Source organism: Garra rufa, chromosome 8, assembly GCF_049309525.1.
Source record: "Garra rufa chromosome 8, GarRuf1.0, whole genome shotgun sequence".
NCBI lineage: Eukaryota > Metazoa > Chordata > Actinopteri > Cypriniformes > Cyprinidae > Garra > Garra rufa.
Window position 1 is genome coordinate 14,411,820 of NC_133368.1, and position 24,671 is coordinate 14,436,490.

Here is a 24,671-nt window from a genome sequence, read left to right on the forward strand (position 1 = left end):
TACCAGAGAGGCAGTGTATTTCTGGAGGACTGTTTGAATTGACTAACATCTCTGCCTCTAGCTCCAATCATTGTGATTTAGTAGTTAAAAGATCTGGGTTGGTAATTAGATGTTTGGTTTAAATTCCACAAGGGTTGAGCCATGAACTGTCACCTGTATGCCCTTGAGTAAGACTCTTAACCTCATTCTGACCCTGTGCTGTAAGTTGCTTTTGATAAAAGCATCCGCTAAACTTAATTATTACTCAGTATTCTTGCACATTTCAGGTGTTCCCTCTCAACCCTACGGACGTCCCCAACAGGAAGTGGTTTGAGTCCAGACTTGTGTTGAATGAGTCATTGAAACTCATTTTGTTGTTTAAACACACAAGCTGTTGAAGGATGTGTGCCGAATAGCATACTAACATACTAGCTTACTTCCTACAGTTTAAATTGTATGCATACTGTGCACACATGTTTTTTTTGTTTAGTAATACTTTCTGATTCACATACCATTTAAAATATATGGCAGTGTACACTGCACAGTAAGCAGTATGCTAGTCTGAACACAGCCTGTGAGAGTTCAATCCCAGAATGCTCTGGCTGTAAAGTCTAAATCTGAGGATCAGAGCTGTCAGAATGAACACTTAATGAAGCATATGGTGGGCCAAGAATGTGTGTGTAACTCCAGCGAGATCACACACACACTTACATTCCTGCATTATACATGTAAATATAATCAAATGCGACTCTGTGTTTGTAGAATAATGGACAGATTGTGTCACAGTTTGTATGGTTTGTGCTCTGACAGGCCTCTGAACACAAATGTATTGTGTGTTGGGGTCGAGGGAGACCCACAGTTATGTGTTTAGGCGTGTAAACTGTATGTATGGTTACGTGCAATTTGCATTTCATCTAGAATCAGGTGTTGATCTGTGATCCCAATTCATCTATGAACCCACTCTGGACTGTGGGACGGACAGCGGAATGAGTTTCAAAAAACAAGATTGTGAAATCCTCCTCTCGGATGTCTCTAAGTAGATATAATTAGTTTTGTGTGTCAGACATGAAACACAAAACAGATTTTTACATCTTCGTAAGAAAAATGTGAGTGGTGTGTGCTTGTGCAAAACTCAATACCACAATTTTAGAGTATCGTGGGTGATTGCTGGGTTGCTATTGAATAGGTTGCTTTTGATTTACAGGCTCATGTCAAAAGAACCAAAACAAGTCCTTACTTATGGCTCAGGTTCCTTTGACAATGACATTCTATGCCCATTTTATCTTTTATCAACCTCCAGGTAAACACCAAGTATGATTGCTTAGAAAAATAACAATACATCTCTTAAAAAAAGTATCGTTTATGCACCAAGAATGCAAGAAAATCCTCAATTTCAATTCTCAAGTTCAATACTTCAAGCACAATAGTGCACGTCCAGAAGCAATTTTGCCATTCATTTTTCCCATAGTATTTTTTTATTTAAAGGGATAGCTCACCCAAAGATAAAGTTCTTTCGTTCCAAACCCGTAAGACCTTCGTTCATCTTCAGAAGACAAATTAAGATATTTTTGATGAAATCCGAGAACTTTCTGACCCTGCATAGACAGCAATGCAACTACCACATTCAAGGCCCAGAACGGTAGTAAGGACATTGATAAAATAGTCCATGTGGTTCAACCGTAATGTTATGAAGCTACAAGAATACTTTTTGTGCACAAAAAACAGAAAGATAACGATTTTATTCAATTTCAATTTCTGTTCCGTGTCAGTCTCTGAGTGCTTTTAGGTAAGTGGGTGGGCACTGAAGAACTCTTGCTGTGATTTGTTTGCAGCGATTGGTGGAGATTTGTTTGCTGAATCATTAGTTATGTATTTATTCACCATAACGTTCCACTGTTATGAACAGATTACAAGAATAAAGTCAAAATATTTAGAGAATAATGTTGAAATACTACGAGAATTAAGTAGAAAAACTATGACAATTATGTCGAGAGTAAAGTTGAAATATGTCGAGAATAAAGTGGAAATATCTCGAGAGTAAAGTGGAAATATCATGAAAGTGGAAATATCACGAGAGTAAAGTGGAAATATCACGAGAGTAAAGTGGAAATATCACGAGAGTAAAGTGGAAATATCTCGAGAGTAAAGTGGAAATATCTCGAGAGTAAAGTGGAAATATCTCGAGAGTAAAGTGGAAATATCTCGAGAGTAAAGTGGAAATATCTCGAGAGTAGAGTGGAAATATCTCGAGAGTAAAGTGGAAATATATCTCGAGAGTAAAGTGGAAATATCTCGAGAGTAAAGTGGAAATATCTCGAGAGTAAAGTGGAAATATCACAAGAGTAGAGTGGAAATATCTCGAGAGTAAAGTGAAAATATATCTCGAGAGTAAAGTGGAAATATCACAAGAGTAGAGTGGAAATATCACAAGAGTAAAGTGGAAATATCACAAGAGTAGAGTGGAAATATCACAAGAGTAAAGTGGAAATATCACAAGAGTAGAGTGGAAATATCTCGAGAGTAGAGTGGAAATATTGTAATATGCAAATGCCTATGTATTACAGATCTTCTATGTGCGATAGTCATTTGGCTAGATTTTGTGTGGGTTTTGACTAATCATGGACTTTGTTCAGTCATTAATACGGACTTAGTGGCTCTGAAAAACAAAAGCTAGCAGTGTCTCAGGGTGTTTTTCTTACCACCGACATTCACCACCAGTTTATACGCTCAGAAATATAAGCCTCATAAATAAGCAGATCTGATAAAAATGCTAGCCTGAAATGAACTCTGTATCATAAGTTTTGTGTTGGTGCATCAATTATATGCTGTCATCATAACCTGGCATTAAAATAATCCAAGTTTGGCTTCACCCTCGAGTCGAACCAACAATAAATTAACACACAACATTCCTCCAACACACACACCTGGCTTATGACATCACCAAGACACAAAAACATGCAGAAACTTGAGGAAGTCAGTCAGCTTGTGTTCACTGATAAAGTTAGCTGGGTAAAATATCTAACAATCCCATTAAGTTAGGAAAATATTATGTTCTTTAAACGTTACTAGAATGTTAGCGAAAGTTCTGAGAGCATTCTCTGTTAGCTGGAGGCTGCACTACAGTGTTCATATAAACCCAACTTTTGTCCAATTGTCTGACATTGATGAACTGTGGCTGTTTGTCCAAACAGCATGTGTTTCTGACATCTGAAGAGCGATGTGTTACGGCTCTATTGTCTGCGTGGCTCTGTTGGTAATTGTGGGAGTGAATCGGGCAGGAGATGGAGATGAGGGACTGGTCATCCTGGTTCCCACTGATTTCTCTCTGCCAGCGTTAGAGCATTGTTCAGAGTGACCTCCTCCACGGCACTTCCTTCCTCATAAACACACTCATACAGATCACATTACAGCTGCCCATAGGCGCTCAGGAGAGCTGCTCTTGATGATGTCCAGCCTCTGTTACACACCCTGCAGGGAAACACACACATAGACAAAGTCTGTTTGATCTTTAGGGGGATTCACCTATAAAAGTACCAAAATGTACCATGGTACCACCATGGTTTTTAGACATGTAGGCTTACCACAGTACTATTTTGTAAGATTTATGAGGTTAGGATTGGAGTAAACATGTAATGGCCTGATCATCTGGTAATTTATGATAATTTTGGTAGTCAGGGTTGTACATTTTGTCCAATATTAGAAGCTGAAAATGACACTCAGACACTAAATCTGCCTATTAAACTATATTAAACAGTCAAAGTAGAGCTGATTATTTATGTACAGAATAGTTTTGTTATTATTTAATAAAAATACATTGAGCAATATATGAAAACATTTTTATTGCTTATATTTGCTTACATATTTTAAAACAAAAATGTATAAATAATACAAATTAAAAGTTTGGAGACATCTCATTCTTTACTATTACTATATTCCACTTTTTTCTTTTTTTTTTTTTCTTTTTTTACAAATATTAAAGTGTCATAAAACTATGAAATAACACAAATGAAAATATGGCTATTTTGTAAAGGGCTCTATAATTTCTGTGATGCAGAAACATGGACAAAATCATGAAATCCAGTCACAAAAATGGAATTTACTGTATAATAATTAATAAATCAAAACTGAGTCAGTACACTTAATGCGTGTCTGTAAATATATACCAAATACTAAATATGAATCCTGCATGTTCTGTGTGTCTCTGTGTGAATGAAAGGTACTGACACGTGGTTTCATTTACTATACACATACTAAAGCGCACGCTTGCTGTATGAGTACTTGAACACATAAACTTGAGCTCTAAAGCTTCTCTGAGAGTCACTTCATGAGCATTTTACAAATTCTTGTGAGAAAAACTATTGTCATATCATATACAAACAGAAATTTTAAGGTCTTCACAGCAACCCGTCAAAATAAAAGTTCGGTTTAACTTGAAGAAATTGTGACAGATATATTATATAATGATAAAACATATTTTTAAGGAATGTTTACCAGAAAAAATTATTTACCAAAACTTATTTACCAAAAAAAAAAAAAAAAAGTAAATACGCAACACAGAATTTTTGAAAATTAAATAAAGAAATAATAAAATAAAAATTAATTGTTTAAAAAAAAATCAATTAATTAGAGATGCTTTTGATTGTTAAAATTTAATGAAACCATTAAAATGTATTACATTAAAAATTTATAGAAAACAGAATTTGGCTAAAATATAAATAAATTTAAGGGGAAAAAACATTTCATTGGACCTTAAAAATTCTATTTTTTGGTTAACTTTTAATCAATTGCTGTTAAATTGTGTACATGTCATGATTTTAATTAATGAGACATGGTTTTTGATTAATATTTCTTAATTTAACCATTAAAACGTAGTATTTAAAGTGGGGGAAAAAATAAATCCAGAAAAATTTAAATGGAAAAATTAAATTAACAAAATTAATTTCATAGGGCCATATTTAGTGAGTAAGTGTAATACAAATGAAAACCTTCTCTTTTGAGTTTTGTCTTGGATTTTTTGTCTAGATTCCAACTCTAGACATTTACTTAACCATCTTCATTAGATACTTGAATTAGATTTTGACCAATGTTGGTTGCTTTTTTTTCACTGTTCAGTTCAATGCAATTATACATTTAAACATTTTTTAAAGATTCATACTGTATGCATACGCATACACTTGATTACACTTGACCCCATTATTCCTTTCATTTATTTGGCTTTTTCCCTCAAAGCTCCTACTTGGTTAAACAAATTGTTTTATTAATTAATTGCATTATTTGTTTACATAAAATAAAACCCATAGAGTTTTTACCGGGAACTAAAATCTAACCTGATTTATTATCTTAGACTCTTTACACATCCCGTGTTTGCAAGTGTGTGTGTGTTATTGATTACAGGTAGGTGTAGTATTTTTGTATGTGGCTTGGTGTAGCAGTTTTGTACACTGCTATCAAACCACAGGCTTTCCCTATGAAAATGACTATACATGTTTGTCCAGTTTGGTGTGTTTTTTGGACATATACAGGTTGAATTAAATGACATCTGTCAAGATGATTGTATGGTTGAGTAGGCTAGGCCTGTATTTTGTCATTAGGCATCATTAGATTAGTGCTATGACAACAATTATTTTTAAGGAGGTACAACACAACAGAGAGAACCAAGCCCTTTCGGTTTCTCTGTCTCTCGCTCATCTGTAATGGATCTGTTATTGCTCTGCAAGTTTTCCATAGCAGTGTAGTTCAGCAGGACAGTCTGGATGAGCTGCAGACAGTCATCTTAGTGCTGGGCTTTTCTCCAGGACAATAACACACTTAAACACACACTCTATCTGAACATTCAAATGAGTAGTGTATCAATGATTTGAATAAGGGAAAATATGGTGGTTTGGAATATGATCCAGTATTGCTTTTGGAATGTATTATCTGTCCTGGAGCGTCAGCAGTAAAGAAAAAAAAGTTATCAGATGTCATAGAAAGTGTAAAGATTGTAAATGTAGTGCTTCTTTACTGGTTATTTAGATGCGTTGAAGGGATAATTCACTAAAAAATGTCTTATTTGTGACCCTGGACCACAAAACCAGTCATAAGGCCAGGTTTTCGAAATTGAGGTTTATACATCATCTGAAAGCTGAATAAATAAGCTTTTCATTGATGTATGGTTGTTAGAACAATATTTGGCCGAGATACAACTATTTGAAAATCTGCAATCTAAGAAAAAATCTAAATATTGAGGAAATTGCCTTTATAGTTGTCCAAATTAAGTTCTTAGCAATGCATATTACTAATAAAAAATTAGGTTATGGAACATGATCTGTACTTAATATCCTAAAGATTTTAGGCATAAAAGAAAAATTGATCATTTTGACCCATGCAATCTATTTTTGGCATTGCTACAAATATATTAAGTATGTTACTAAAGACTGGTTTTGTGTTCAAGGGTCACATTTACAGTATCTCACAAAAGTGAGTACACCCCTCACATTTCAGGAAGCATTTTAGTATATCTTCTCAAGGGACAATACTATAGAAATGAAACTTGGATATATTTTAGAGTAGTCAACGTGCAGCTTGTATAGCAGTATAGATTTACTGTCCTCTGAAAATTACTCAACATACAGCCATTATTGTCAAAATAGCTGGAAACAAATGTGAGTACACCCTAAGTGATAACAGCATGGTTGTTGTTTAACCATGCAAAGCCACATGTCCTATTCATCATTTTTATGTTTTTGTCTGCTTGACAGGACCATGCAAAGTTGTGTATCTTGTATTAGAGCAGTTAAAATTGGGTGCTTTTAGTACAATTCTCTCATACTGACCACTGGATGTACAACATGGCATCTCATGGCAAAGAACTCTCTGAGGATTTGAGCATTAGAATTGTTGCTCTCCACAAAGATGGCCAAGACTATTAGAGGTTCAGTAACACCCTGAAACCGAGTTACACTACAGTGGTCAGGGTCATACAGGGGATTTCCAAGATTGGTTCCATTCGGAACAGGCCTTGCAAGGGTTGATCAATGAAGTTAAGCACTCGTTCTGTGCATCAGGTGCAGAACCTGGCTTCAAAAAACAGATGCATGAGTGCTGCCAGCATTGCTTTAAAGGTTGCAGAAGTAGAAGGTCAGCTTGTCAGTGCTCAGACCATACGCCGGACACTGCAACACGTCGGTTTGCATAGGCGTCGTCCCGGATGGAAGCATCATCTGAAGCTGGCTCACAAGAAAGCCCGCAAACAGTTTGCTGAAGACAACCAAGAGCATGAATTACTGGAACCATGTCCTGTGGTCTGATGAGACTATAGGATAAACCTGTTTGGCTCAGATGGTGTCCAGCATGTGTGGTGATGCCCTGGTGAGGAGAAATTGGTGGGGAAAATTGTGTCTTGCCTACAGTCAAGCATGGTGGTGGTAGCATCATGGTCTGGGGCTGCATGAGTGCTGTTGGTACTGGGGAGCTGCAGTTCATTGAGGGAAACATGGATTCCATTATGTGCTGTACTTTCTGAAGCAGAACAAGATGCCTTCCCTCCAGAAACTAGGCCAAACGGCAGTTTTCCAACATGATAACGATTCCAAACACACCACCAAGATGACAACTGCCTTGCTGAGGAAGCTGAAGGTGAAGGTGATGGGGTAGCCAAGTACGTCTCCAGACCTGAACCATATTAAGTGCCTGTGGGGCATCAAGCGTGAGGTGGAGAAGCACCATGTGTCTGACATCCAGCAGCTCTGTGAGGAGTGGAAGAGGATCCCAGCAACAACCTGTGCAGCTCTGGTCTTTTCCATGCCCAGGATGATTAAGGCAGTGCCAGAGAACAATGGTGCTAACACAATATATTGACACTTTGAACAAGTTCACTTAAGGTGTACTCACTTTTGTTGCCAGCTATTTTGACAATAATGCACATTGACTACTCTAAAATATATCCAAGTTTCATTTCTATAGTATTGTCCCTTGAGAAGATATACTAAAATGGTTACTAAAATGTTTTGTGACATACTGTATATACCCTCAAGTTGTTCCAGACCTGTATGGGTTTTTTCTTGAGATATTTTGAAGAATATTGGTAAACAAACAGTATAACCATTGACTTTCATAGTATTTTGTTCCATACATTGGAAGTCAATGGATACCTTCAACTTTTTGGTTACCAACACTCTTCAAAACGTACGTGTTTGTGTGTGTGTGTGTGTGTGTGTGTGTGTGTGTGTGTGTGTGTGTGTGTGTGTGTGTCAGGTGAGCTGCATTATGTAGGAATAAGGATGTTATGTCTTCCTGAAATGAAAGTTCATGACGTTCTGGATGTTCATGATGTATGTCATCCTTCAGACATTCACTTGACCCCTGTCCATGATTTCTGTGAATATATTCGGCATTAAAACTCTTCACTCGTCTAGCGAGCACACACACAATGTCACACTGTCTGGTGGTTTGGCACACACTTATATAATGGATGTGGATTTCACCCAGAAATATTTGACTTCGCTCATGAGTTGCTCAGTCTGAGGAGGGTTTAGTTTAGACTTGTCTTACAGATACAGTCTTAAGCCAGGATTATTATTCCCCACACTTCCTCTCCATTCTCTCTCTCACACACTCACACACACCCTGTGATATATTTCCCACACAGTCAGTATCCTTAGCACTAGTTACAGCTTCAGACAGCACGTCCTCAGTTCATTCACTGAACGTCTGTGTATCACAATCTCTAATCTCATTAGTTGGCTTTACACAACTTAAAGAGCAGGAAACGTGCAGGTTTTTACCAGTCTGCTATTGCAACAGATACATGATCCTTACAAAAAAGAAGTACACTTCAAGCATCAATTGAATTTGTTTTCCAAGTATTTGCCAGGTGTACTTTATATACATAGCCAGCCTAGTAGTTGTACACTTGTCAGTATACTATTGTAAGACATGTTCCATATTTTACTTTATAAAAGTATACTTTTAAGTGTACTTAAAGGGGTTTCACACTAGCACTTTTGAGCACACCTGGGTTTGTTTGACATCAGAGTTTGGTACGTTTGGATAATGGGGTGGTCTGTGGTACGTTTCATTTCTAATGTGAAGCCACTATTAATGACGTATGAATTGGTCAAACTCTGTATATCCACCTTATTTTTCATTTTGGAAGTAAGCAGTTTTCTGTGAATGTGTGAGGCCTCCACTTCATTAGCTGCGGTAGGGAAATAATGAGAAGAACAACAACGTGCAGTGAACGGTAAAACTGTTTGCACTACAAAGCAGTGTGTTCATAATTAAAACATTAAAACAATATGGTAAGACACACCAATTTGCAATATCTAGCAGCAAAACAACCTGTTTTGTATGGCTAAAAATATCTGGATGTGGATGAGACCGGAAACCAGACCCATAAAATTTACAAATAGATGCACTCGCTCTTAGGGGAAAAATATACTAATTGTGGATACTAATTATATATTATTTTTGCACTCTAAGCAAACTACAAGTTTATACAATGGATAAATTTTTACTTGAATAAACCTGTAGCTGTTTGGTAGATTCGAAGTTAACTTCTATGTACATTACTCACAATTAAAAACATATCTGTTTTCCATTATAAATCAAACTTCTCGTGCAAATGTTGTGTTGGATGCCAAAATATAACAACTCAAACTTGCACACCAGTTCAAAACAAACACAATATTTTAACAAAAAAGGTTTAAGTTTTAATAGGCTACTCTAACAAAAGTGTAAACAACCCAACAAGCCAAATTAACCTTGTTACTAAGTACTTTTATATTACTATTAATTGATAATTGTACTTTATTTAAGCACATCACAATCAAAAGATGAAGTAAATGTATAGGCCAAATATACTTAGACTATTTGTATAATTGTCAGTAAGAGCCAAGTTAAATATAATTGTGTTAAGTAAATATTAGTTACTGAATTTATGTATGTTAATAGCACACTGTAATAAAATTGATTGATTTATTTTTTTTTGTAAGAGGAATAAAGAAATTAATAACATGGATGCATTTTGTCATGACAGCAGTTAGGATTAAGGCTTCTCACACTTGGAGTGAGGCGAGTCAGAGCCAGCAGTTTTTAGTTTATTTGTAGTTTTTGTGTAAAGATATCTCTAAAAGCTTTCTCCCATCCCAGTTTAGTTTGCAGAGGGTCCTGTTTAGGTTGATGGTTTGTTTAAGGCATCCTGACCAGAAGCCTGTTTGAAAATGTACTTTCGATTAGCAGTTCTGCCGAAAAGGATGCAAACAAACTCCACCTCAGTTTTGTTGAAAGAGCTGCTGTTTACTGAAGGATTCTTTGCTATATCAGTAATCTTAATTTTCTTTTGTAAAGGCTCTGAAAATGTAAAAAAAAAAAAAATAATTCAACAAACAGTAATCGTTTACTCACCCTCATGACAATCCAAATCCATTAAAACATCTGTTCATCTTCAAAACATGATAATATTTATTTATTTTAATATTGAATGTCTGCAAAACCAATATTTTCAAGTAAAAGTATCTGATTTACAGATTACAAACGGACAGAAATGACATTTTCAACAAATGTCATTTCCGTAATCTTCCGTAATCTAATAATAATAAAAAAAATAAAAATACAAAATAAAAAATCAACTAAAGATTCAGCTGGACGTAATACTGGGTGAGACTTTTTTGTGATCCATTGTAGTATGATTAGATTAGGAGGGAAATAAACATGTCGCAGTAATACTAGATACATTTAAAAATGAGATCATTTTGTAAGACAACTTCCACATCTTACAGCGGAGCTCTGGCCCAGCCCATACGAGACCTGAGTCAGACAGTCAACTGATTGAGCTCCTCAGATGCCTCCAGCACCTTCACTGACAGGATGAAACAAAGACCTGTGCTAGAGTCATTTCCTCACACACACACACACACACACACACACACACACACACACACACACACACACACACACACACACACACACACACACACACACACACACACACACACACACACACACACACACACACACTCACACTCACACTCACACTTACACATCAGTAGTCATTCTAGGACTGTTCTAGGAGGGGGCAAAAATGTGCAGGGATGATCTAAATTAATGTAACATATCGATATTAAAGATTTATATATTTTTACTTTCTTTTTAATTTAAGAAAGACAGTGAAAATGTAAACATGGTACCAGTAATAGCAGTAAAATTAAAGCTTCACTAAAGAGCTTATTTTAATTATATAAGCATATGCTTACTATATATATGTATTACGCTGCAGTTCAAAAGTTTTTGGTTGATAGGATTTTTGTTTTGAATGAATGAATTTTGAAAAAACTAGTGGGTTATAACTAGAGCTGTCACTAACGATTATTTTGGTAATCGAGTAATCAGTCGATTATTCTGCTGATTAATCGACTTGGATAATTATTATAAATTTTTTTTTTTGAGGTAATAAAAATAGACCTAAGCTAACAATAGCCTTTGATGTATAACAGCAATGAGGCAATAAAAATGTGTTCAAGTAAAGCATAAAAAAGTAAGTAATCTTATGATTTTAATGAACAAAACTGTGGAAATACATAATGTCTTATAAACAATAGAACTAATGTACATTATGGATTATATCAAATGAATCCAGAGGGTGCCAAATCGGTGTGTTTTTTTTATTACACATTACAGTGCAATCTAATCCTTATTTAATATTGATCAAACAACATTAAATGCAAATGTCCACTTACTCTTTAATATTTGGCCATTTCTTTATGACAGAAAATTGTAATTTCTTGAATATGTGGACATCAAAATGTGTAAACTCAAAGTGAGGGTTTGAGCTTTTATTTTGAAATTGTGATGAACAGTTAGCATATTAAGAAAGAATATGATGTATTTTTCTGTGTTGGCATAGGTTTATGAATAATTTACCTTACAAATCTAAAGAAATGGCGAACGGTGTGTTCCCAGATGAACATTATAATATTCAGAGATGGAGTTTGAGACGCTCCACACACAGTGGCGGCTCCTGACAAATATCTCTGGGGGGGCAACTGTTCCGATTTTGGCAAAGATAACCGCTTTAATGGGTAAAATTATGATAAAATTCAGATAGCCAACTTTACAGCATTACATTGCATTGTTTGATTTGGTTTCCCTGTTCCTAGATGGCAACATCAGGCATGAATTGTACAAACTGTACAGTATTTTGAATAGCTATATTAAATTTATCGCAATGGTCTCAAATACACTGAAACACTTCCACCATGGCCATCAAGAGACACATTGTCATCAACTAGTTTGCCCTCTAAGAGTAAAAAAAAAAAAAAAGCCATACTGCTTTACAATTAAAGACTTTTTATTTCTCATATTAAAACTGTAATTAATCAAATCTTTCCAGAACATATTCAGTATAAATTTGGCTGCCAATATGCAATCAATACAACTATTTAAAATTCAACATTTGGAGAATACAACATATAACATACAAGGCCATAACCAGGGTTTGAAAATTAGTGAGGTGTTAAGAATTGTGCTATAATAACACCCACAAATGCACTACATATAGCCTAAACTTCAAAATAGACAGACATGTAGATGATTGTGAAAGATTTTTTATTCAGTATAATGTTTTACATGGAAAGTTCGTTTTTTTTAGCTGAGGGAATTTTTATTTTATAACAAGTTATAAAAATAACGTTAGAATAATGACACTGACATAAAACTAACGTTCAACTTTCCACTTTATAAACGTCCCAAAGTGTCACACTAAATTGGACAAACGAGTCAAAAAACACGTATAATAGGTGGATCTGGCAACAAACGGAGGCCGCTGCACCCGCGCTCTCACTCAACGCGTTCTCAAGCCCCTTTCACTGCACTAGCTTCTCGCAGCAAACACTCATGTGATATGAGGTGGTTTAAACGGCTAAATAATCATTCGAAGAGCTTGACATTTTATTTTTGAATATAAAAAATGACCGAGGTCCGGACCTCGGTGACCTCATAGCTGGCTACGACCGTGATAACATAAACAATTCACCATTTAATAACACACATCACTTGTATTGAAATTTTGCTCGCTTCTCTTTTAAGCAGGCAAAGTGATCAATTACCCTCTCATTAAAATCAGACATGTTCCTGACAAGTTCCCTCTCCATTGAAAGCATGGCCAATGCATTCAGACGTCTCGCTACACGCGTGCGTGCTGTACATCTTCGAGCACGCATCAGTGCGTATTACGAAATCACGTTGGGGCGAGCCCTCCCGGTGCCCATTGAAATGCATTGTAGGGTTCAAAATTTGAAAAAAAAAAATCTCACAATATAACTCTATGAGACCAGCTGGGGCGATTTTCAATCTGACTGAGATCGCCCCAAGGGGGCGGGGTTTTAGGTTGGAAAGTGACATTCAGGCTGTTGATTGTACCGTAATATGCAGACTAGGACTAGCAAAATAAGAGTCTTTTTCTCCTCTCTTTTTTCGTGTGGCTCAAGGAGGGCGATGCACTATCGCCCACCATGGGCCAGCCGCCCCTGTCCACACATGTAAATAATAAGAGTTTGTGTGGAGCAGCATTTACAGTGAATAGAACTGCTATGAGACGCACATATGTAACCTCAATAATGAAAGCACAGTTACTGAACTTGCATTGCATATATTTATTTAGTTGAATCGTAGCATTTGTGAATTCACAATAGCGTTATGATTTTTAAATGGGTTTATTATATATTGCAGCCTTGTAAAACAATCTAACATTGCGTTTCATGAATTCTCGTTGGTGGAATGCACCACTTCTGGTATTTTGACGGTAACTCGACACTGGCAAATTGTAGTCGAGGATATTTTTAAATCGAGTGCTCGAATTGAATCGAGGAATCGTGACAGCTCTAGTAGTAACCCAGAAATTCATTTATTTATTTTATAGAGTCACAGCATCCCATTTAAAATGAAAGTAAGTGTACCTTACACTCGTTCACTCCTTCTCTTTGTGTGTTTGATTTGATGCTGAAAGAGTGTGTGTATATCTGACAATACAGGGGCTTATGGACTCCAGCTGTGACCAAAGGTCATATTTACTTGTTTTTTTGACTGCAGCAACTGTGAAAAGTCATAAAAGTCTCCATCCTCTGTGGAAGAGTCTTCCCTCAATCCAATTGAAATAATGGCTGAATGTAGAGTTTTATCACAAAAAAAACAAAACAAAAAAACATTAAACTCTCTCATCGACTCTCGTCCACTTTCTCTTTTTCAGACTCTTCTACGTGCTAACTTAGTTTTTGATTTTTCTATTTTTACCATTCCTCTCTGGGTGGGTTAACACGACAGTCAATGTTTACTCTGTGACAAAGTGTTTGCTTTTTGTGAATTTATGCTCTCTAGAGGGTAACACTGGCACTCTGGGCTCTCAGAGAAGCAGCTTTCGAGTTTAGGCCTGTTTCAAAGCCCTCTCACGTGACTGACGTCAGTGCTGCCCAGTGCATTGAACTCTACAGAGGGCAACGTCAGCTACAGCATTACCCCACACTATGGAATGATCAAGTGCTTTTACACTCAAAGTTCAAGCAGTTTCAATATGACTGTATTGTTTGCTGCTGACCTTTCAAAGCAACGTCAATAGCTACTTTTACATGGTCTGCATAGTCTTTATGTAGGTGGTACATGTCAAAGTAACATCTACAGTTGAGATCTAAATTTAAATTGCACCTTGCAGAATCTGCAAAATCTTAGTTATTTTACTAAAATAAGAGGGATCATACAAAATGCATATTACTTTTTATTTAGTATTGACTTGAATATGATATTTCACATAACAAACAGTCCACAAGAGAAAATAATAGCTGAATTTATAAAAATGACCCTGTTTAAAAGTTTACGTCCCCCATTATTCTTAATACTGTGTTGTGAATGATCCACAGCTGGTTTTTGTTTAGTGATAGTTGTTCATGAGTCCCTTGTTTGTCCTGAACAGTTGAAATACATGCTGAAAGATTTTTCAGGTCCCACAAATTCTTTGGTTTTTAAGCATTTTTGTGAATTTGAACCCTTTTCAACAATGTCTGTTTGATTTTGAGATCCATCTTTTCACACTGAGGACAACTGAGGGACTCATATGCAACTATTACAGAAGGTTCAAACGCTCACTGATGCTCCAGAAGAAAACACAATGCATTAAGAGCCTGGGATGAAAACTTGTAACTATCTTCTGTAGCATCTGAAGGGCACCACTAAATTAAAAATATGATATTTAAAATAAGAAAAGTTTACACATCTTCATTTTGTTCAAAAGTTTTCACCCTCTGGCTCTTAATGCACCGTTTTTCCTTCTAGAGAATCAGTGAGTGTTTGTACCTTCTGTAATAGTTGAATTCATGAATGGCAGGACCCAAGGTTTCCCAGCAAGACAGGAAGTTTTGGAGATGCTCTGTCGCAGTTGTCTAGCCATCACTATTCACTTTCTGTCTAGTATATAGTACCATTATATCGATATAATTAAAGTTATTCTCTTCACCTGTCAGTGGTTTTAATGTTGTGGCTGATCAGTATATTGTCTACTTTGTCAGTCTGTTTGAGGATATGTACTTTGGGATGTTTACACACATCCATGCTCTTTATCTTTGCTGTTTTTTGATTGCTGTTCTTTATACACATGCAGCATGTACATACATCGACCTGCATCCTCTAGGGGTCGCTATGGGGAACGGCGTCAGCGTAAGTCATGTCTGAAGCATACATACAAAAACGACAATAGTATTGGCCGATGACAGCCTACGACGTCACTTCCGGTGCGACTCGTGACCGCTGGCGCGAAATTACCGGTGCGACCACAGTATAAAAAGACAACGGTAAAACACAACATTCTCTTCTTCGTCTTTAGCGGCTGCTTTGTCTAAGCGTGCATACTGCCGGTAAGAGTTATTTCTTCCTCTTTACTATGGCGAGCACTAGTAAGAGTTTTAGAAGGTGTGTGGATCTGTGTCCTTGTTATTTGACACCTTATGACATGCACAATCTTTGCGTCTTTTGTTTGGGCGAAGAGCACACATGCAATGTCCTCGAGGGGGTAGCCTGCGTGCACTGTGAGCGTTTTTCCATCAAAAAAACGCGCTCTTGTCTCTCTCTTCTTTCAAGAAAGGAGACTAAGAAGACTAAGAAGGAAATAGTGTGTTCTACCGGCACCCTTTTATACTATGGTCACACTGGTAGTGATGCACCGAGTCACGTCAGAAGTGACGTCATAGGCTGTCACCGGCCAATACTATTGTTGTTTTTGTATGTATGCTTCAGACACGAGTCACACTCACTGCATTCCCCATAGCGACCCCTAACGGACGCAGTGTTTCGTTCCCTTTCTCAGGGAACCATGGTTACATATGTAACCTGAGACATTTTTCAGCATCTCATATTTTGAGCGCAGCATTTTTAAAATGCCATGTAAAATTCAAATTAGTTCAGCTTTGAAAAGCAAGTCTTGAAAAACGTGTCCTGTGTTCATATATCCTCATAACTTATTTTTTGTTTCCTGTTTGTGGTTGTGGTTTGGCAAGATGTTGCTAACAAAACAGTATGGAGTTCAATTTAATGTAACTATGTAATTTACATTTTTTTTTTCTACAGTATATCAAAACAGTCCAAAGTTCATTTTCAGTTCTAAGTTCCTAAAGTTTGTGCTTTCTTTCTCCTTAATGAGTAAGACACTATAAATTGTGCTATAAATTGTGCCAGAACACACAGTTTCATTTTCTACAGAAAATGTAAATGGTGCTTGCCCATAAAAAAGTAACAGCTACTGTTTTGTGTCATTTTTTTAAAAAGAATTGTAAGTCAGATTGCTTGGAAACTTGATAGCAGATCTGCCCTTATCAAGAAACATGATGTCTGTAGCCATGGTATGGCCATCATTAAAAAAATGAATCTCTGGCAGCAACTTTATCATTATAGTTGATCAGCTTAAATGACGCTTTCTCTGCCAGTTACGCTGCATGCCTCACATTCCTCCACGTGTGTGTGTTTATAGGCTGACTGTCAGCATTACGCGTGCGTGCGTGCGTGCGTGCGTGCGTGCGTGCGTGCGTGCGTGCGTGCGTGCGTGCGTGCGTGTGTGTGTGTGTGTGTGTGTGTGTATGTATGTATCTGGGTGTGGATCTTTAGCCGATATTTTTTTGGTTTCTCTGTGCGATTTGATTTAAATGAATTATTAATGGAATGTACAAAACAGTCACCACTTTACACAACATCTATCGTTTCTTTTTTCCCCCATTCTTGTTGATTTATATTTAGGTGGAGCTCTGACCACAGCTTTCTGGAAAATAAAATAAAACCCATTATGTCAGGAGTCTGAAATGCTGAGCCTCCACCGCCCACCAGATAAAGACCACGCTCACAGTGTTTAGATCTGTCAGATAGTTTTGTTTTGGTTTGGTTTTGTGGGTTCATGCTATAATCTCACAGAGCAAGACTTCATAAGCATAGTTTTAAAGCATAAAATAAGCAGCATATATTGTAGCTTACTCTGCAAGTGCCAACCCTCACACACTTACACAGGAAAGGGTTATATGCCAACAATATAACTGTGAGAGAAAGCATTGAAATGCATTTTTTCCTCCCATTTCAAATGTATTTCCTTTAGGGCTTCTGTAGTACATGTCATTTTCTTTCTGAACATGGTATTCGGAATCGGCATTGAATTCGGAACTGTAAAGGAACTTCCTTCTTAGGAAGTTAATAAATAATTGAAAACACATATTTCTTGATTCAGGACTACTCAAACTAAAGACATGTGTGTTTTGTATTAAAATACTGGTGTGTTTGATGTCTAGTGTGCACAAAAAATTAGTAGAAAAATCGTGAATCGATTTTTACAGGAGAAGTTCACTTCCAGAACAAAAATTTACAGATGATGTACTCACCCCATTGTCATCCAAGATATTCATTTTTTTTTTCTTCAGTTGTAAAGAAATTATGTTTGAGGAAATATTTCAGGATTTTTTCTCCTCTATAGTGGACTTCTATGGTGCCCCGTGTTTTAACTTCCAAAATGCAGTTTAAATGTGGCATCCAACGATCCCAAGAAGAAGGGTATAATGTAGCAAAACAATGTTTTTTTTTTTTTTTGTTTTAAATTACAATTTATACTTTTTAACCTCAAACGGTCATCTTGTCTTGCTCTGCCTGAACTGTTTCCTGGTTCAAGATAGTTCTCATCTCATTTTCTCCCTCAACTTCAAAATCTTCTTACATCGCTGTTTTACCTTTTTTGTAAAGAGTGTTTGATCTTTGCATGTTCACTTTGCAAACACTGGGTCAGCACCTCTGCCATGATGTAGGATCATTTTGAGAGTTTTTCGAAATGAGAAATGAGAGTTTTTCGACATACCCTAACTGTCTTGAACAGGAAAAAACAGAGTTCAGGCAGGGCAAGACAAGTTGAGTGTTTGAGGTTAAAAAGTATAAGAACTGTAATAAAAAAAAAAAATAACCGATCAATTCACTAGATAAGACCTTTTTCCTCGGCAGGGATTGTATAAAGCTAAATTTAAACTGCATTTCGGAAGTTCAGACTCGGGGCACCATAGAAATCCACTATATGCAGAAAAAAACTGAAATATTTTCCTCAAAAAACATAATTTCTTTACGACTGAAGAAAGAAAGACATAAACATCTTGGATGACAAGGGGGTGAGTACATTATCTGTAAACTTTTGTTCTGGAAGTGAACTTCTCCTTTAATCAAATTGTGACCCCAAGAATTTATATTAATCGAATTGTAAGGTACCGAAAGATTCCCACCTCTAGTGAATAATGTGGGAAAACAAATATAACAAAAAAAAAGTTATTATTTCAGAAATGACCCCTAGAGCCTCCTAAATCTCTTAAAATGTTAGATAATTAGATTTTTTTATAGCTTTGCAAGGTTAGTTAGGTTGTAAAGAATCACTTTGACGTTTTGGCGTTTCGCCAAAATTGTTACAACATTGTGTTTCAACATTTTTTGGTCTTCTCTATCAGTATAAGTTCTTTTGAAACCAGTAGAGAAAATAGTTGTGTGATTACCGAACAGCATGACTAAGTCAGTTTTAATGCCACGACAGCACATGTGTGTCAAAAACGTGAGATTTGGCTTGATGAAGATCTTCTTGCTCCCGTGTGAGTATTTGTGGTGGTCATGAGATAAGGTTGTTTGATGTGTAGGGCAGCGTTATCTCTACTGAATGACACAGGAAACAGAATAAAACACAGCTCTATAAATGGAGTCATGTGACTCATGTCAAACTAAATGTGTTTCCTACTCAGGAAGGGTGTGTGTGTCCATGGGGCACACTGTTTGTGACGGCCAGTTACAAGCTGCATGTGTGAACAGATGGAAGGTCACCGATGTGATAACCTTTGGTCTCGAGCTCACAGGAGTGTTGTGATTAGCATCATTTTACTCCTCTGCTTTTCTGCTGCACACACTCGCTGTGATTTATATTGCTTTACAGATTAAATGACGTACTGTACAGCTCCACACACCCACTGTGATCTCATGCTCTTCTTCAGTTTCTTCTTTTCATGTTCACAAATCTTCTTCTGAGTGTGCTTAAATCATCCTTAATCATCTCAAACATCTCCAGCGTCACTGAACTCCTTCTGTTTGTCTTGTCTTCTCAAGTACACAGATCTTCTTCTCAATATTCTTGAATCACCTTAAATATTCTTGAATCATCTTACTTTCAAATGTTGTCAAGTGTCTTTTCTCATCTGGTCTGGCCTCTTCTTCCGTTGTGTCATGTCCCGTGTTTACAAATCTTCTCAGATGTTGTCCTTTTATTGAGCTCGTTTGTTTTTCAAATATCTTTAATAATCTTCAGTGTCCATAAATGTTTTCAAACCTCTTTGTCTGTTCTCATCTAGTCTCTTTTCTTCCTTTCACAAATTATTTTTGTTTAAATCATCTTGAATTGTTTAAATCAATGTTCATAAATCTCTTCAGAAGTTCTCAGATATCTTCTGGTCTTTTTTTCTCATCTGGTCTGGTCGCTTCTCGTTTTGTCTCATCTCCAGTATTCACAATTCTTCTCAAAATTTGGCAAGTCTTATTAAAGCTCTTCTTTTTTTTCAGGATGACAAATCTTTCAACTGAGTGTCCTTGAATCATCTCCAATGTTCTGTCTAATATATCTTCTGGTCTCTTCAGTTCAGGTTTTGTGTGGTCTCTTCTTATTTGATTTGGTCTTTTCTCAAATCTCTTCAGATGTTCTCATCTCATCTTGTCTTATTTCTTCCTTTTACAAATTACTTTTCCTTGAATCATCTTGAATGGTTTCGAATCATCTCCAATGGTAACAAATCTATTCAGATGTTCTCAGATCTCTTTTCTTGTGTCTTTGTCTCCAAATCTTGTTGTTGTTTTTTTTTTCTCATCTAAGTTGGTCTGGTCTCTTTTTGTTTGGTCTCTTTTCCTGTTGTCTTATCTCCAGTATTCACAAATCTTCTCAAAATTTGGCAAGTCTTATTGAAGCTCTTGTTTCCTCAAGATCACAAATCTTTCATCTAAGTGTCCTTAAATCATCTCCAATGTTTAGTCCAATATATAATAGTCTCCTCAGTTCAGGTCTTGTGTGGTCTCTTCTTATTTGATCTCATCAGTTCTGTTCAATTCACAAATCTTTGAAATGATTCTGTTTTTCTTGAATTATCTCCACATTATGTTCACAAATCTTCTCAAATTTTTTGTCTGTTTATCTCATCTCATGTTGTCTTATTCCTTCCTTTCACAAATTATTTTGTTCCTTAAATGGTTTCAAATCATGTCCAGTGTTCATAAATCTATTCAGATGTTCTCAGATATCTTCTCTTCTGGTGTCTTTGTCTCCAAATCTTGTATTTTATTCATCTGGGCTGCCCTGATCCGGTTTCTTCTCAAATGTTGGCAATTGTTATTTAATCTTTTCTCAAGTTCCCAAATGTTCTCCTGAATGTCCTTCAATTATCTCCAGCGTTCAATCCAATATATCTTTTGATCTCTGCAGTTCAGGTCTTGTTGTCTCTCTCTCTCTCTCTCTCTCTTCATCTCATCTCTTTTCATAAGTTCACAAATCTTCAGATTGTTTTTCAATCATTTTAGTTTCCCTTGAAATATTTAAGTGTTCACACATCTTTTCAAATCTCTTTGTTGTCTTCTCTTGTCATCTTGTCTTATTTCTTCCTTTCGCAAATATTTTTTTTTGCCTTGAATCATCTTGAATGGTTACAAATCAGTGTTAAAAATGTCTTCAGATGTTCTTCAGATATCTCCAAGCCTTGTATTTTCTCATCTGGGTTGGTCTGGTCTTCTCATTTCATCTGTTCTCTCCAATTTTCACAAATCTTCTCAAAAAAGTCTTCTTTTCTCAAGATCACAAATTGTGATAATAGTTTTTTCCTTAAACCTTCAGTGGTTTCAAATCATGTTCAGTGTTCATAAATTTATTCAGATGTTCTCAGATATCTTCTCTTCTGGTGTCCTTGTCTCCAAATCTTGTATTTTCTCATCTGGGCTGCCTTGGTCCGGTCTCTTCTCGTTTTATCTTGTTTAAAATGTCGACACATCTTCTCAAATGTTGGCAAGTCTTATTTAATCTTTTCTTTTCTCAAGTTCCCTAATCTTCACCTGAATGTCCTTGAATCATCTTCAGTTCAGGTCTTGTTTTGTCTCTATTTATTTGATCTAATCTTTTCTATTAAATTGACAAATCTTTAGTTCCCTTTTGAAAGCTACAGTCGATGCTGCGCTGCTAAGCGCATTGGGAACGTCTTTAGAAGTGACCAGCTGTGAATATTGTATGTAAAACGTCAATATAATTGACTAAACGGCATTATAGCCTCGATTGGTGACGTCACCGGAGCGCACGCGCACGAGGCTATAAATAGATGAGCCACAGGTGCATCGTCAGGTCTTTTGTCTTCAGAGATCACTCTGTGTGTTGTGTGCGTCGGAAAACTCTCTCTCTTACTCATCCTTGATTTTGTTAGGAGTTAGTTTTACTAAGCAGAACGCAGAAACGTCACTCTTTTTCTCACTTTTCTCTCTTCTTATTTTAAGAGTTTAAAAAGAAGGAAAAGAGCATCATGAGTCAACAAGCAGGTAAGCGTTGTGTTCCTCCATGCTCGCGTCCCATGACCGAGATGGATACACACGATTATTGCTTTGTTTGTTTGGGGGAACAGCACGCGGTCATGGCGATAGAGAAGGGCGGGTGTGAGCATTGCGACCTGTTAACTGTCAAGATGCTTCGCACTCGTCTTAATTATTTCCACTCCGCACCTGCATTGCAATCGTGGGGCTCTCGCATGGATTTGCTTGACGAGCAAGAGACGGGTTCGTCCTTTTCGCTTGCTGCGTCACCAAATCCTGACATTCCTTCTCGTGATCTCGAAGCGCGCTTCGGTGCTTCTTCGGTTCACGGAGGGGATGACATATCTCTTGGTTCATCAGATCGCGAGCCGCCAGCCTCTGAGCGTTCTTCTCGCGATAGAAAATCTGTTGAGGAATTGCTGGAGGTGATCACTCGCGCTGTGGACAGGTTGCAGCTTGACTGGCCAGATGAACAAGAGACCCCCAAACGTAGCAAGCTTGAGGATAGGTTTCTGTCCGGTGGCAGAGGGGAGAAGAAACAAAAACCTCTCCCCTTTTTCGAGGACCTCCATGACGAGCTGTCCAAGTCATGGAGTAAACCATATACCTCTCGTGTCTTTGTGCCATCGACGTCGACATTCTCGGCTATCGTGGGTGCGAAGTCACGAGGATATATGGAGATGCCTCGGGTCGAAGAGACGCTCGCGAGCTATCTCTCACCCGAATCAGCATCGTCTTTAAAGAAACCTACCCTCCCCACTAAACCGTGTAGAACAACTTCGGCTTCGGTGGGAAAAGCTTATCAGGCTGCAGGTCAGGCTGGTGCTGCGCTGCACACAATGGCTGTGTTACAGGCATACCAGGCTGATCTGTTGAAGGATTTGAGTGCGGGCAGTACAATCGACGATGAAGCTTTCACTGAGCTTCGTCGAGCCACAGATTTGTCTCTCCGTGCGACCAAGCAAACGGCTCGTGCCATCGGCCGATCTATGAGCGCTTTAGTCAGCACGGAGAGACATCTATGGTTGAATCTGACAGGAATAAAAGAAAAGGATCGCGTGTTCCTGTTAGATGCCCCCGTTTCTCCCTCTGGACTATTTGGAGACTCGGTTAACACCGTTGTCGAAAGATATAAAGAGGTAAAGAAACACGAGGAAGCGTTTGTTCAGTTTCTTCCTCGCCGCACTCAAGGGGAGGGGCCGTCTGCCACCCAGCCCCGTCCCGGTCCTTCAACATCCAGGGAGGTCAAAAAGCAGAGCGTGGCTCAGCGTGCTCCCCCTCGTAAAGATTGGGGACAGGCTCGCCGCGCTCAACAACCTCCTAAGCCAGATCTCAGGACTATTATCAACAAAAAGAGAAAGTCCTGATGGTCTGGCGCCCAATCTAGTGGGGGTAGCCCCCCGTGGGATGGGGCGCGTTCAACATTTAAAACTCGCCTCTCCCCGATACCCTCACGAAACCTCTCCATCCCCGCCACTTCTCGTGCCTCGGGGGGCAGCGGTTTCCAGAGAAATGTTAGATGTTCCGTCGTTTTCGGCTGTCATTCCGGACGCGGGACATCTACAGATCTGGCCATTAAAAATGCGTCTATTTTCACGCGGCAGCCTGCAATTCGGCACGCGAGGCCACGCGTCCTGCCGCAGCGGCTTTTTTAGATTTTTTTACAACGTGGTTGCACTTCATACAATATCCACCAGGTGGCGCAAGGAACAACATTCTGTAGCCAAACCCTGCACAAAGAGGGATATTTGGACAGTATTTACGTCTGTAATTCATTCTGTATGTAACGGCAAAGTATTTATAATTTCGTTTCTTAAGGTAATTAAGGTAATTTAGAAAAAAAAAGTTTGGAGCATTTTTGTTCGTTAAACGTAAGCTTTTTGTTTCTTAAAGACCAAGCGGCAGACAGTGAGTTGACCTACTCTGTGTTTCAATTTGCCTTCTCAAATCACGAATTGGCTAAAATAAAATCCATTGATGTAAAATAAAATATATAAATAATAATAGATATAAATATGCGCTATTAGGTGCATATCCAATCGTTTACACAAGAGTGCAAAACACATTTTTAGGACATGAAGGCTCAAGCTCGATCAGTTACATTTTTTTCAGTGGAAAATATTTAACCGTTATTTTTTGTCAGACATGATAAATAAATATGTAGAAAGACTTAAATTACTACTCAACGAAAAAAACAAATAGAAAACAAAAACTGTTTTTATTATGTAGCTATATGCATTTCTCTCTAAAGGCGCGCGTCCAACGAGGAGATGAGGAGGACTGTTAACTGCAGCATCACTGACTCAGAAAACAGTAGTTTATAAATAAATAATTGAAATATCTCCTTACTATTAGACAGTCATGGTATTTACTTTTGCCAGTGTTTTGTGGTAGCTATGCTTTAAACACGGAACCCTTCCAAGCTGTGCTGAACGTGCGCTTAATGCTGCTGACAGCGCTGAATATTTTTTTTTTAAATCACCACTGAATGTCTAAAATATAGTTTTAGGCCGCATTTGACGGGCTAAAATGCAGGGCTATAATACGTCTTCAAAGTTGAACATGGAAATAATGGATGTACTGCGAAAAAAGTTTTATACTCGACATTGTTTCCAAATGGTTAAATG

The 24,671-nt window shown here is 37.4% G+C and overlaps 1 protein-coding gene across 2 annotated transcripts in view; it reads left to right on the forward strand.

Moving 5' to 3' along the window:
* The window catches only part of LOC141340434 (dedicator of cytokinesis protein 9), a 143,725-nt gene that overhangs the window by 1,135 nt on the left and 117,919 nt on the right, over positions 1-24,671 (forward strand). The gene's annotated exons all lie outside the window — the stretch shown is intronic.